The following is an 11847-nucleotide window of genomic DNA, read 5'->3' on the forward strand; positions in this document are numbered from 1 at the left end:
AACACAAAAATAAATACAACTAGTAATATAAGTGGGAATTGCAGTCTTTAGGTGTGACTGACGATGCACTCTTTAAGAAAAATTGTAGACCGACTGCACTACCTTCGCCAGCATCATCAATGACAAGGAAAACAAATGATTGTTCGTTCCAACATTCGATCAGTAATTTTAAAATCTAGCTTTAAGCTTTAATTCGTACGGCGCTCATGAATATTTATATAATTCTCATCCCATGATCACTAAATTAGCGATCTAGCTAGCTTCTTCTCTTTGATGATATCCTAGTCGATTGCCATTAAATCATCTTTCATGCATTGTTGTCAGAATCTGGAAAGAAAATTAAGGTGCTAACCAGTAGGATATCAACGAAAAATGTTGAGTTGAAGTTACTTTGGGTTCATTGTTGGTCTATAATCAAAGTTATTAAATCTAATGTGGCTTGTGATGTAAATCTAAAATAATATTGTTTATTATTTAAAAAAATTAAAATAATATTGTTTTGAAGAATTTTTTTAAATAAAAAGGTAAGCTGGATAATATTTATAAAGTCAATTAAATTATAAGTTGATTTATCTATTTAGCTGCTGTTTAGTAATGCGGTTGCTGTGACTGTGTTAACAAAAAGCTAAAAAATTATGCTTTTTAATAGCTGCTAACCTCGTTTTTAAAATCCGCTATGCTAAGAAAAAAGAGCCGGCTCAACTATTCATTTTTTATCTCTAGAATTGCAAATTCTATATGTTGTAGCTTGTCTTCTCCAAACATTACATAAGAGAGCAGGCAAAGGATGACTTCCTGTAACTTTTTCCTGACATGATTGTGTATGATCCAGCCGAAGACTTGTTTGAAGATCAAGATAATGAAGATGACTAGGGGCGGAGCAATCCAGCTTCGCGATCTGCTTCACAAGGAATGGTGCCTTTCCTCTCTCAAACTTTAATCATCTGCAACAGCTAGGAGAGGTGGATGCCTATACATGATCGAGAGTTGTAGGTGAATTAATCATGGTGATAACTACTTCAAGTTTCTTTACAAAAATGAACGGTGGATCACTGTTTTGGCTGCAGTGGGTCCAATACAATTGCATTGGTATAGTAAATATTTTTTTTATTATTATATTTTATTTAAAAAATTAATATTTAATAATATTATATAAATTAAAAGGATATTGTATAATGACTTTATAACTTTATTTTGAAAAATATTTTTAATAATTTTAAAAATATTTTTAACAAAACACATTAAATTATTTTTTATTTAATTTTAATTTCAATCATAATTTTAACCAAACATTTATAAATATCAAACCAATCTCAATTAAAAATATTTTTTATAAAATATTTTTTTCCATACTGCAAAGTAAAAATTACTACAATACTAACTTTAACTTAAATGTTTATTTTTCAAGATTTCCCTTGGGCTAGGAGCTGCGAGGGAGGATCGAATCCTGATTAATTTACCAAGCACAGTGGGGTTTAATAATTATATATGCAACGAAAACTACCATACAGGACATTTCCTCGTATATATCATAATATTTCATGCTGGGGATATCGAAAAGCACCCTGATAACGAATAGTCTATGAATTTATGCAACCAGCGCATGATACTTGCAAGAAGATTAATCATTCTGTAAAGGATCATGGCTACTTGGTGCCCAGCGATATGGCGGCATGCACAGAAAAGATTGACCCTACCACATACGAAGGAATCGCACTTGGGAATAAATGAAGGGAAAACATTCAAAACGATGGAATGTTCTTGATCACTCTCATTAATTAATTCGTATTTTCTTTTGAAGATAGAATAATCAAGAATTCTAAGAATAATTTTTTATTCTTATTTAATTATCATGAGACGACAGTCTTTTAATCATTATAAAAACTCTAATTAATCTTATTAAACAAAAAACAGCTTTCCATCCCTAAATCCTTATTAATTACTAAAATATATTTGCAATCGATGGTACTTATATACTACAATATATGATAAAAAAATAATAATTACAATAGTACAAAAACCGGGAAAGATTCGACGATCCAAATCAAAGGTTCATGCATGTGAATAGAAGCTGTTGAATGAAGAAGTGTAGATATGACATGAATCACCTTTAGCACCGTCTACTATGAGCTAGTCGTTACACTGTCACCACAATATTATATATATAGTCGAAAGTTTTATTAAGAACCACAACATTATATTGGGCACGAGCTTTCTGTGCATATATGCACAGAGATTTTTCATTGAGCTGTGCACGTCTCAACTATATGGCGACATCTAGCAGAAATACCAAGGGATTTGACAATATTCCACTAAGTTTTTGTGGTATACAAAGTACCATATCAAATGTATAAGCTAGAATGCTTCCATGAGCAAAGAACCAGTGATTGGGACAACCTAGCTAGCTCCACCTGAATCAATGAAGACTGAATCGACAATGTGTAAATTAATAAATATCCACCACATACTTGGGGTTTGAGAGTGCAAAAATCCCTCACTGGTTATATTTGTTGTCATCTATCACCTGACTTCAAGACTTTGAGCAGTAAGTAATTAGCAATTGCTTGATAAACTTTGCATTTAAGTGTTTAGTATTATAATGTAGGGTGTTTTTTAAAAGTATTTTTTTATTTAAAAATTATTTTTTTATTTTTAACATTGGCATATTAAAATTATAAAAAAATATTAATTTTATATTTTGTTAAATAAAAAGTATTTTAAAAGATATTCAAAGATAAAAATTACCACAATCCCAAACATATTTAAAATATATTAAAAAATATTGTTGTTTGGGGACACCTGCAAACCACGTTCCCAGTAAATTAATTTTTTTATTAAAAATAAATTTTTTTATATTTTAAATCGTTTTAATATACTGATTTTTAAAATCATTATTACCACAATCCCAAACATATTTAAAATGTATTAAAAAATATTGTTGTTGGGGGACACCTGCAAACAACGTTCTCAATAAATTAATTTTTTTATTAAAAATATATTTTTTTATATTTTAAATCGTTTTAATATACTGATTTTTAAAATCATTTTTTAAAAATAAAAAAATATTAGTTTGATGTATTTTGATATAAAAAATATTTTAAAAAACAACTGAAATTATACTTCTGAATATACAATTTTTAATTTAAACACTTAAAATCAATTTTATAGTGATAATAAATATAATTTTTAATTTAATTATTAATTCGATAACGTGTTTTGTAAGTCTATAGCGAGTCAGTAAGCTTAATACACACTGAGGTAACTTCCATGGTCAATTTAAATCTAGAAGTTACTGTTGAGAATTTTTATTTTATTTTTCTTGTTACTTTCAGATTTTTTTTTCTTATTTTTTTCTAGCTATTCTAGTTTTAGTGTTCTTTTATAAAATAAATAATTTGGTTTAACTACTATATAATAGTTCACGTATTATTTCTCAAAACAATTTTAAGAATCAATAAATATATGAAAAACAAGATTTTCTTTGCAGAACACAGTGGTGCTACAAGCTTTTTGGATCAAGCAATGGATGGCTCGTGAAGTCGGAAATTATTGGTCTTGACAATCTACCACTAGTGTCATCGATCGAGGTCCATGAAAAGACAAAGCAGCTGCTCAGAAACTAGAGTTGAATCAACAAACAGGGTTTTCAAAATTGTTTCTTGTACACTACCATGATTCTTTTTGTAGACCACTCCCACATCGATCGACCACTTGTACCCCAACTATTCTTTTCTTCTCCTTACCAATACATGCGTGCGTTTCAAAACACTTCTCATTGTTTAAAATGATTTTATTTTTAAATTCATATTTTTTATGACATTTTTATGTTATTTTGATGTTCAGATTTTAAAAAATAATTATTAAAAATAAAAAAATATTTTTATAATATATTTTTAATAAAAAAACTTTAAAAAATAATCACATAAAAAAATATTTTTATAATATATTTTTAGTAAAAAAATCTTTAAAAAATAATCATAACTATATATCAAATTCAATTTATTCCGAAACTAAATTTATAAAACTTGATTTGATGAATTAATTTGAGTTTCAATAATTAAAAAAAAATCAAATTTCTATCAATGTTGTCGAAAGCAATTAAAAAAATCCTTTGGTTCAGGATTAAAGGGAAATAAAAAGGGATAATCTTTTTATTGCACCAATCAATCTTACAAATTCCCAAAATAGTTCAAGCCACACTTGTCATAATTGGCTTGAAACCCTAAACGGGGTGAGCTTGGTGACATGACAGCAAACTTTAAACTTAAGGGGTGGGCAGTCTGCCATTCTGATCTGGGTTCGATCAGTTCGGGTTTAAGCACTTGGTTACCTTAATCTACAAATTTTACCCGTGAAAAACTTGAAACTATTGGTTCCTGCACTTTCACCTCAATTAATCTTTGAAATTAAAGGTAGAGAACTTACTTAAAGAATGCCATGAACTAAAAATCACTCTAAACACGTTTGATTGTACAGTATCAGAAGGTTACCCATTTTAGTACTATTTCAGTCTAAACACGTTTGATTTTAGAGTTTTTATAGGATACGGTGAATTAGACTAAATACACAAATGCGTTGCTGCTCACTCCTACTTGAATTCTACGAAGTAAAAGGATTATAAGGTATTTAGATTGAGTTCCAATTTTAGTCAATTTATTATATAAATCATAAAAAAAAGAGGAGAAAGGAACAGAGCAAAATTACTCAATTTCCATGATGATTAAAAAAAATATTTATTTCAGGATGCAAGCCAATGAGCACACGGTAGACCTCACGACATTTCTGTCTGTGGTTCTTCTAATCTATTCTTTACTGTACATCAGTTGTGGGAGCATCTGGCTCTGGCACTATCAAAGGCTGGTATAACTGTTCCTCTTAATTATTATTCATTATAACAATATTGAAATATATAGCTAAGTTGGTGTAATGTTCAAGAAGGTATGTTATTCGTATCATTATTAAAATTCAAATATGATAAAAAAATGAGAAATAAAACATAAATATCACATAAAAATATGAGAAATATTTGTTTTTTCAATTCATCATATGTTTTTATTCTAAGAGCACTAAGAAAGTATGATAAATTTTATTTTTATATACTTTTTGAGAGAGCTTTTATATTAAAAACATATCAAATTAATTTTTGCAAAATTTTATTTTTATATACTTTTTGAGAGTGCTTTTATATTAAAAACATATCAAATTAAATTTTTTAATTTTTGTAATAATTTTGATATATTAATAATAAAAATAAAAAAATAAATTTAATACATTTTAAAAAAGTACTTTTAAAAATCACAATTCAGTATAAAATCAATCTCTAAAACAAACCAGTATAACAGCTATGCTTTGACTTTGATTGGACTGAAAACTCCAACACTACCACTAGATTGTAAAGCAAAAACAAATCATGTGGGCGGCCTTCGATTGGACTGAAAGCTCTTGTACTATTGTTTTATTTGTTGCTTCATTTGTATTGAATTGAAGTTGGATGGTGGAAGAGTTAGGTGAGATTTTTTAATTATGTTCCTTGATTTGGAAAACATCAGAAAGTTTAAATTATCACCTTAAAGAATAGCAAAAGGATGAGTTGTTGGTTAGTATCAATGTCGAAGGGTCAACTTGATGCAAGGGAAGGAGACGACAAGCTGAAAATGGCCTCGCTGTTGATGGAAGGCCGTATACAGAGGAAGATGCAGCTCATCAGGTGGCTTGTCACAGGCTAGTGTGTTTTGAATTGACTCCATTATAGTTTACGATGGAGCTTTTCCAAGGTGCGGCAATTTCTTTGAATTTCAGCATAGGAATACAAGCCTAGTGGTCTGGGCCAGAACTGGGGTACACATGGCTAATCAGCTCTGGATATTACCGTTTATTGGACATGTATCTGCTCATGGCTGATGGCTAGCCACGTTGTGTCTGAACTGATTCATGTTTTTTTAAACCATTGGTGTCCGACCAGTTTATGTATTAATTCTTCAAGATATTGAAATGATCTTGGAATTTGTAATGATAAAACTAGTAATTTCTAGCAAAATAAACTCTAATGGAAGATCAATACCTGCAAAGTCACTGCTATTATAATGTGATGATGATGTGAAAGCTTTCGGTTCGTTTCAATTACTGCTAGTGGCATCTTTTTGAAATGGGGGGTTCAATTGCAACTAAAGAAAAGTAGGCTTGATGCTCGTAGTGTACAGCAAAATAAAGAGTTAGGGTTTCTCTGGTTGTAAGTTTATCGTCCAAAATACAGAAAATTCTGAATTATGTATAGATTCAAGAATAAATTTCAGAATCATCCATCTTAACGATTTTAAAAGATAAACTAATGTGTAAATAGTGGCTAAACTGCCGTAAGTAATTAGAAGTAAATCATATTAAAATTCTAAAACCTTTCATATTAAAATAAAGAGGTCCCATTATCATAGTGTTCCCAACACAGCCACCCCTCACCTGCCATAACCTTGGTTCTCTAGAAACTCACTTTTATTGCTGTTCTCTATCTTGTGGTTTGTTTATATAATTATTAATAACAAATTAATTTTTAATGCTGCTGGGATAAAGTTTATGATTTAACTTTTAATTGTTTAGCTTAATAGCTTTGAGTTAAATTTCGAAAATTTACTCATTTTTTTAATGGCCCTGAATAAATCTTATTAATATCTTTTCTTGATTACTATTAAAAAAAAAGTTAATTTATTGTTATTTCTCCTTTTTGAAGAGGAGAGGAGTGTGTAGTGGCGTGGATTCCTCGTCAACATCAAGTTGCATTAAACGTTCTATTTTTAATTAACTTTAAAGGGACCTGAGTGTTCCTGAGAACTCTGCAACTCATCAGGTGGCTTGTCTCCCAGTAAAGTGTTCTGAACTGACTGCACTAGCTAGGGAGATTGAACTAGCTAGGGAGATTCGCACACACTCGTAGGGAGATTGAACTAGCTAGATGCTTCACACACACTCATAACTCAACTGTAGAAGATTCTATCCCATGATGCACAAAACATGAAGCCGGAGTTCAGCTACGACATGCAGAATGGCTACTTTCAGGTCCCCTTGCTAGTTCTTCAGTTCGACCAACAGAAATCCAATATTACCCTCCATGGAGGAGGGGGTAAAGAAAGGGTGTAATCATCCTCGAAAAAAGAAAAAATCTAACTCCATGTTTTGGATATGGACTGATCTTAATTATAAACATCCCAATTACCAGTAGTCTATGAAGATATGCTTTTTTATGGTGTGTCTGAAATTAGAATAATGGTGATAGTTTAAAGTATTTTTTATTTAAAAATATATTAAAATAAAATATTTTTATTTTTTAAAATTTATTTTTAATATCAATATATTAAAACGATCTAAAAACATAAAACAAAATATTTTAAACAAAAATATCAAAATTTAAAAAAACATAATTTGCACTGCTTTTGTAAACACACCTTTAATATTAAAAGTGATATTTGTTGAAACTGTCCAGGAGAAGACAAGTTCGGTCCATGTTTCCTTGAATTGAAGTATATATTAAATTAAGATATAATATGGAACAAAATCAAAGTATAATATTCTCTATATAAGATAACTTAGTGATCTCAGGTCTAAGAATTACTTACACATTATACCATCATGCGAGCCCTTTCATGAACAAAGGTAATCTTTTCATGCAGGTCATTTTAGTGTACATGTCTTATGATAAGCATCCTAATAATTAGTTTTAAATATCTTTTATATCTCGATTTATAAGAATAGTTGTTTCTTTCATAAATAAATAAAAAATATAATATATATCAGTCTTTATAGTTCTAATGAATATCCAGTATTTAAGAAAGTATCAATTAGAAACATTTTAGAAACAAAATTTTAATATAATAAAAATCTTATAATTATAACAAATTTATAGTTTTCTTGCAAAATAAAAATCTTATAATTATAACAACTTTATAGTTTTTCTTACAAATATTTTTATTCAATTAATTTTATCTTTCCTCTATATTTATAAACTAATATTTATAAATTAAATAAGATATAAATATTAAAAATAAATTAATTATTTATTAATAATAAATATATATTTATATAAATATAATAACATCACGTGTAACTAATATATACTAACATAACAAATTAAACTAACAAAAATTCTACCAATCTTCGTCCGGCTGTAGAAACACGCCATCTTGAGCAACATGAGTAGCAACAACGTTACAAACTCCAGCAAAAGATCGCACGAGCACTCCACTAAGTAACTTTTATCCTGTACAAAGAAGGGTTTCTTTCTCAAAAGTGACTTCCATGGGGCTTTTCCGGCATTTTGGAGGCAGAAATATGGTTTCATTTATCTAAATAGAAGCATAAAATTTTAGGTGTTCACCCAACCCAGGGGTTGAAAGCCGAGGTCACAGGTCAGAAATCGGCTGTCAGTCCAATCTATAATTTTTTAAAACCTATGAAACAACTTAGTTTTGGTTAAAAAAAGAAGAAGACAGTTTGAAGTAAAACCTAACCCAAACCAGGCTCAGGGTCACTAGGTTGACCAAGATTTATGAAAAGGAAACTTCCCCAGCTAAATCCATGATGGCTGTAACATAATAAGAAGAAGATTGCCTTGTCAAGGGTGGAGACGAGGAAAAGGCATTCTGTATCACCGGAAGGCTTTCAAGAATACCCCAAGCATGAAAATCTTTAGGGGGGTAACATCGGAGGAAAGAGAGACAAACATACCCCAAGCATGAAAATATTTAGGATGGTAACATCGGAGGAAAGAGAGACAAACATGATCTCTATCAGCGAAGGCAAACCAGCCGTGAGAAGAACAGACTAAAGAAGGGTTATCCGGAAGCCAACGATATACACATACCATGTTTCTTGTGCATAATGCTCCTGTATCTGAGGCTGTAGAAGGTATAGCAAACGGTGGAGAAGCCATCGACTTCGACACCATTTTCCAGCATTTCTCCATGTTCAACATGGAACTAATAGTTAAGCAGTAATATTTTGCTTTCTGATTTATGAACTATTCACATGTCGAAGTAAGCCACCCCACTCTCTTGAACACCTGAAAGTCTCGAATCAAAAACAGAGTACCGGCAGATAATGTTGATTTCTAAGACTAAAGCACCTTACTAAACTCACATGCCACCATCAAGGACTACCCAACAAAAGTAGTGGGGGAAATTGCTCTTACAATCACCTAGATCAAACCTCTCAATGTTTCTGTCACCCAGGGCTGAAGATTCCCCAAATCCTTGCTTCCATCGAGCTCATCAGCAAAGCATGTAGAATCTTCCAGCAAGGCATGATCACCTAGACATTTATGTAGCTCAAAATGTAGCTTGTAAACATCAAAGTCAGGAGGAACAACGAATCTTTTAACCATTAACAGATCGATCACTGGAGCACTCCAGCAAATAACTTATCCGGAAGCCAACGATACACATACAATGCTTCTTGTGCATAATGCTCCTGTAACTGAGGCTGTAGAAGGAACAGCAAACGGTGGAGAAGCCATCGACTTCGACACCATTTTAAAGCTACGGAGATAATTTCAGAGCCTTTACTACTCTACTCCCATTTATATCATTTTGAGATTTCATTTTCAGGTAGGCTAAATTATTTAAAATTATCCTGGTTTTTTCAAACCACTTTAAATCTCAGTATTTGTTTGAGAAACATCTACTCTCCTTTTTCATTGAGGACTAGATACAACATTTGAATTGGATTCCTGTTTGTTGGTTGAAAAAGTGATTTTTTTATAAAGTAAATTTTTAAAAATTAAATTATTTTTTAATGTTTAGTAGTGTTATGAAAAATAAATTGAAAAATACTTTTCAGTATTTTGTTATGTTATAGAAAATAAACTAAAAAATAACTTATTAATATTTTATTTTTTTAAAATTTATTAAAATAGTAAATAACAAATCTTTCAAATTAAAAAGTTGAATGAGAATGAAATTGAAAAAAAATCTAATTTCATAAATTATCTTAAATAAAATAAATAATAATCAAAATAATAGAAATCAAATCTGACATATAAAAAAAATTAAAAAATGATCAAATTAATATAATAATAATTACAATTTCATAAATTATTTCAAATAAAATAAATAACAATCAAAAGAATGAGGACCAAATGTAATAAATAAAAAATTTCAATTAAAAAAAAAGATTAGAGAAAAGCAAATAACAATCATAAAAATAAAGATCAAAGTTAATATAAAAATCAAATTAAATCAAATTTTAAGGGATGAAATAAAAAAAATTCAAAAAGAATATATATCAATTAAAAATTTGAGTACCAAATTTGATATAATCAGCAAATAATATAATATTTTTAAATTTTTTACAACTTCTGGAAATTTTTTTCACCCAGAATAAAAGGAAAACACTTTCTTGAAAATCAAGTCAAATTTTTCTTTGACTGTAAAATGTTTTCTATTGACCAACTTTTTTAATAGTAAACAAACACATGAAAGTTTGAAAAATGGTTTCCTGTACACCACTTTCTAGGCAAACAAATGTCCTTTTAATTTAATCCAGCAATGATCAATGTATATAAAACAACAACAAAGAAAAACAGTAAGAAACAAGAGGGAGGGAGGAGAAGAACTCATAAAAAAATTTCACCTTAAATAAAGATTTGGGAATGAGAATTAGCTAACATCATAAGATATTCTTTGATAGCTAGCTTCATAGTTTTCACCTATTTGCTCAATTCATTGGACAATCTCGCAATCATCAACATAATACATTCTTTCACATCAACCAAACCTTAATGCAATTAACTTAAAGACAGTAAACGTTTCAGCTTATTGTACCCTCTGCTGATATAATAATTTACATATAATTTTGCAGAATACAATTGCATATAATCATCAACATACCTCTAAATTTAATCCAGTAGATTTCTCGAAACGGGTATTTGACCTCACTATGTACTCTGCTACAAGTTGGGAGAATGACGATGACTTGTTTTCTAACAACCTTGTTAGAGAATCATACTCCTCAATGAGACCTGAGACATGATTGCAAATACTTGAGAAAATTGAGGGTACATATCATTTCCAGGCAATGCTACATCAAGTTTCCATACTCACCATGACTTAGAAGCAAAACCATATCACTGTCAAGAACAGAGGTTATTCTATGTGCAATGGTTATCACTGTACAGTCAGAGAAATGCTGCCTGAGTGTTTGCTGAATAAGATTATCAGCGGTTGTGTCAACTGAGGCAGTAGCTTCATCAAGGACCAGGACCTTACTTTTCTTGAGTAGCACATGCCCAAGACAGACTAGCTGCCTCTGGCCCATACTCCAGTTCTCCCTATTCTCGATAACTGCACCACCATCCAGGATGACCATTTAAAAAGATGTGCACAAAAATGGGGTAGCGGTGATTGGTGAGAAAGACAAACCTGTGGAATCTAGCTTCCTTTCCTTTTTCCTAACTTCATCTCCAAGTTGGCACTTATCCAAAACCTGAGATCATAACAAATTTAAGTTAGCATTTGTGTTATGTTTCAATCACCAATCCTTGAAATGCTGAACATAGATTCTAAGAAGAAACACACAGGAAGTGTATAACAGCATCAACACACCCCTTATTTAGCTAACATAATAGAGATAACACACCTCCCAGATCTGTTCATCTGTGTACTCTTCGAGTGGGTCCAGATTACTTCTAACAGTTGACACGACTAAAAGATTGATATCTTCTTCCAAGTGCAGGAGTGTCGAAGTAATAAATAACCCGACAAGACCGGGGTCGAACCACAAGGAGGTTATTTGTACAAATTATAAATAACAATAATACAACAACAATAATAATAACAACAACAACAACAATAATAATAACAATAA

The 11847-nt window shown here is 30.4% G+C and overlaps 1 pseudogene; it reads right to left on the reverse strand.

Annotated features, from left to right (window-relative positions):
- Nucleotides 1-10597: 10597 nt before the first annotated feature.
- Nucleotides 10598-11847, reverse strand: part of LOC105122800 (ABC transporter C family member 3-like) — a 7926-nt pseudogene continuing 6676 nt past the window's right edge.

Source organism: Populus euphratica, unplaced genomic scaffold, assembly GCF_000495115.2.
Source record: "Populus euphratica unplaced genomic scaffold, PopEup_1.0 scaffold8.1, whole genome shotgun sequence".
In the NCBI taxonomy this organism is placed as follows: Eukaryota; Viridiplantae; Streptophyta; class Magnoliopsida; order Malpighiales; family Salicaceae; genus Populus; species Populus euphratica.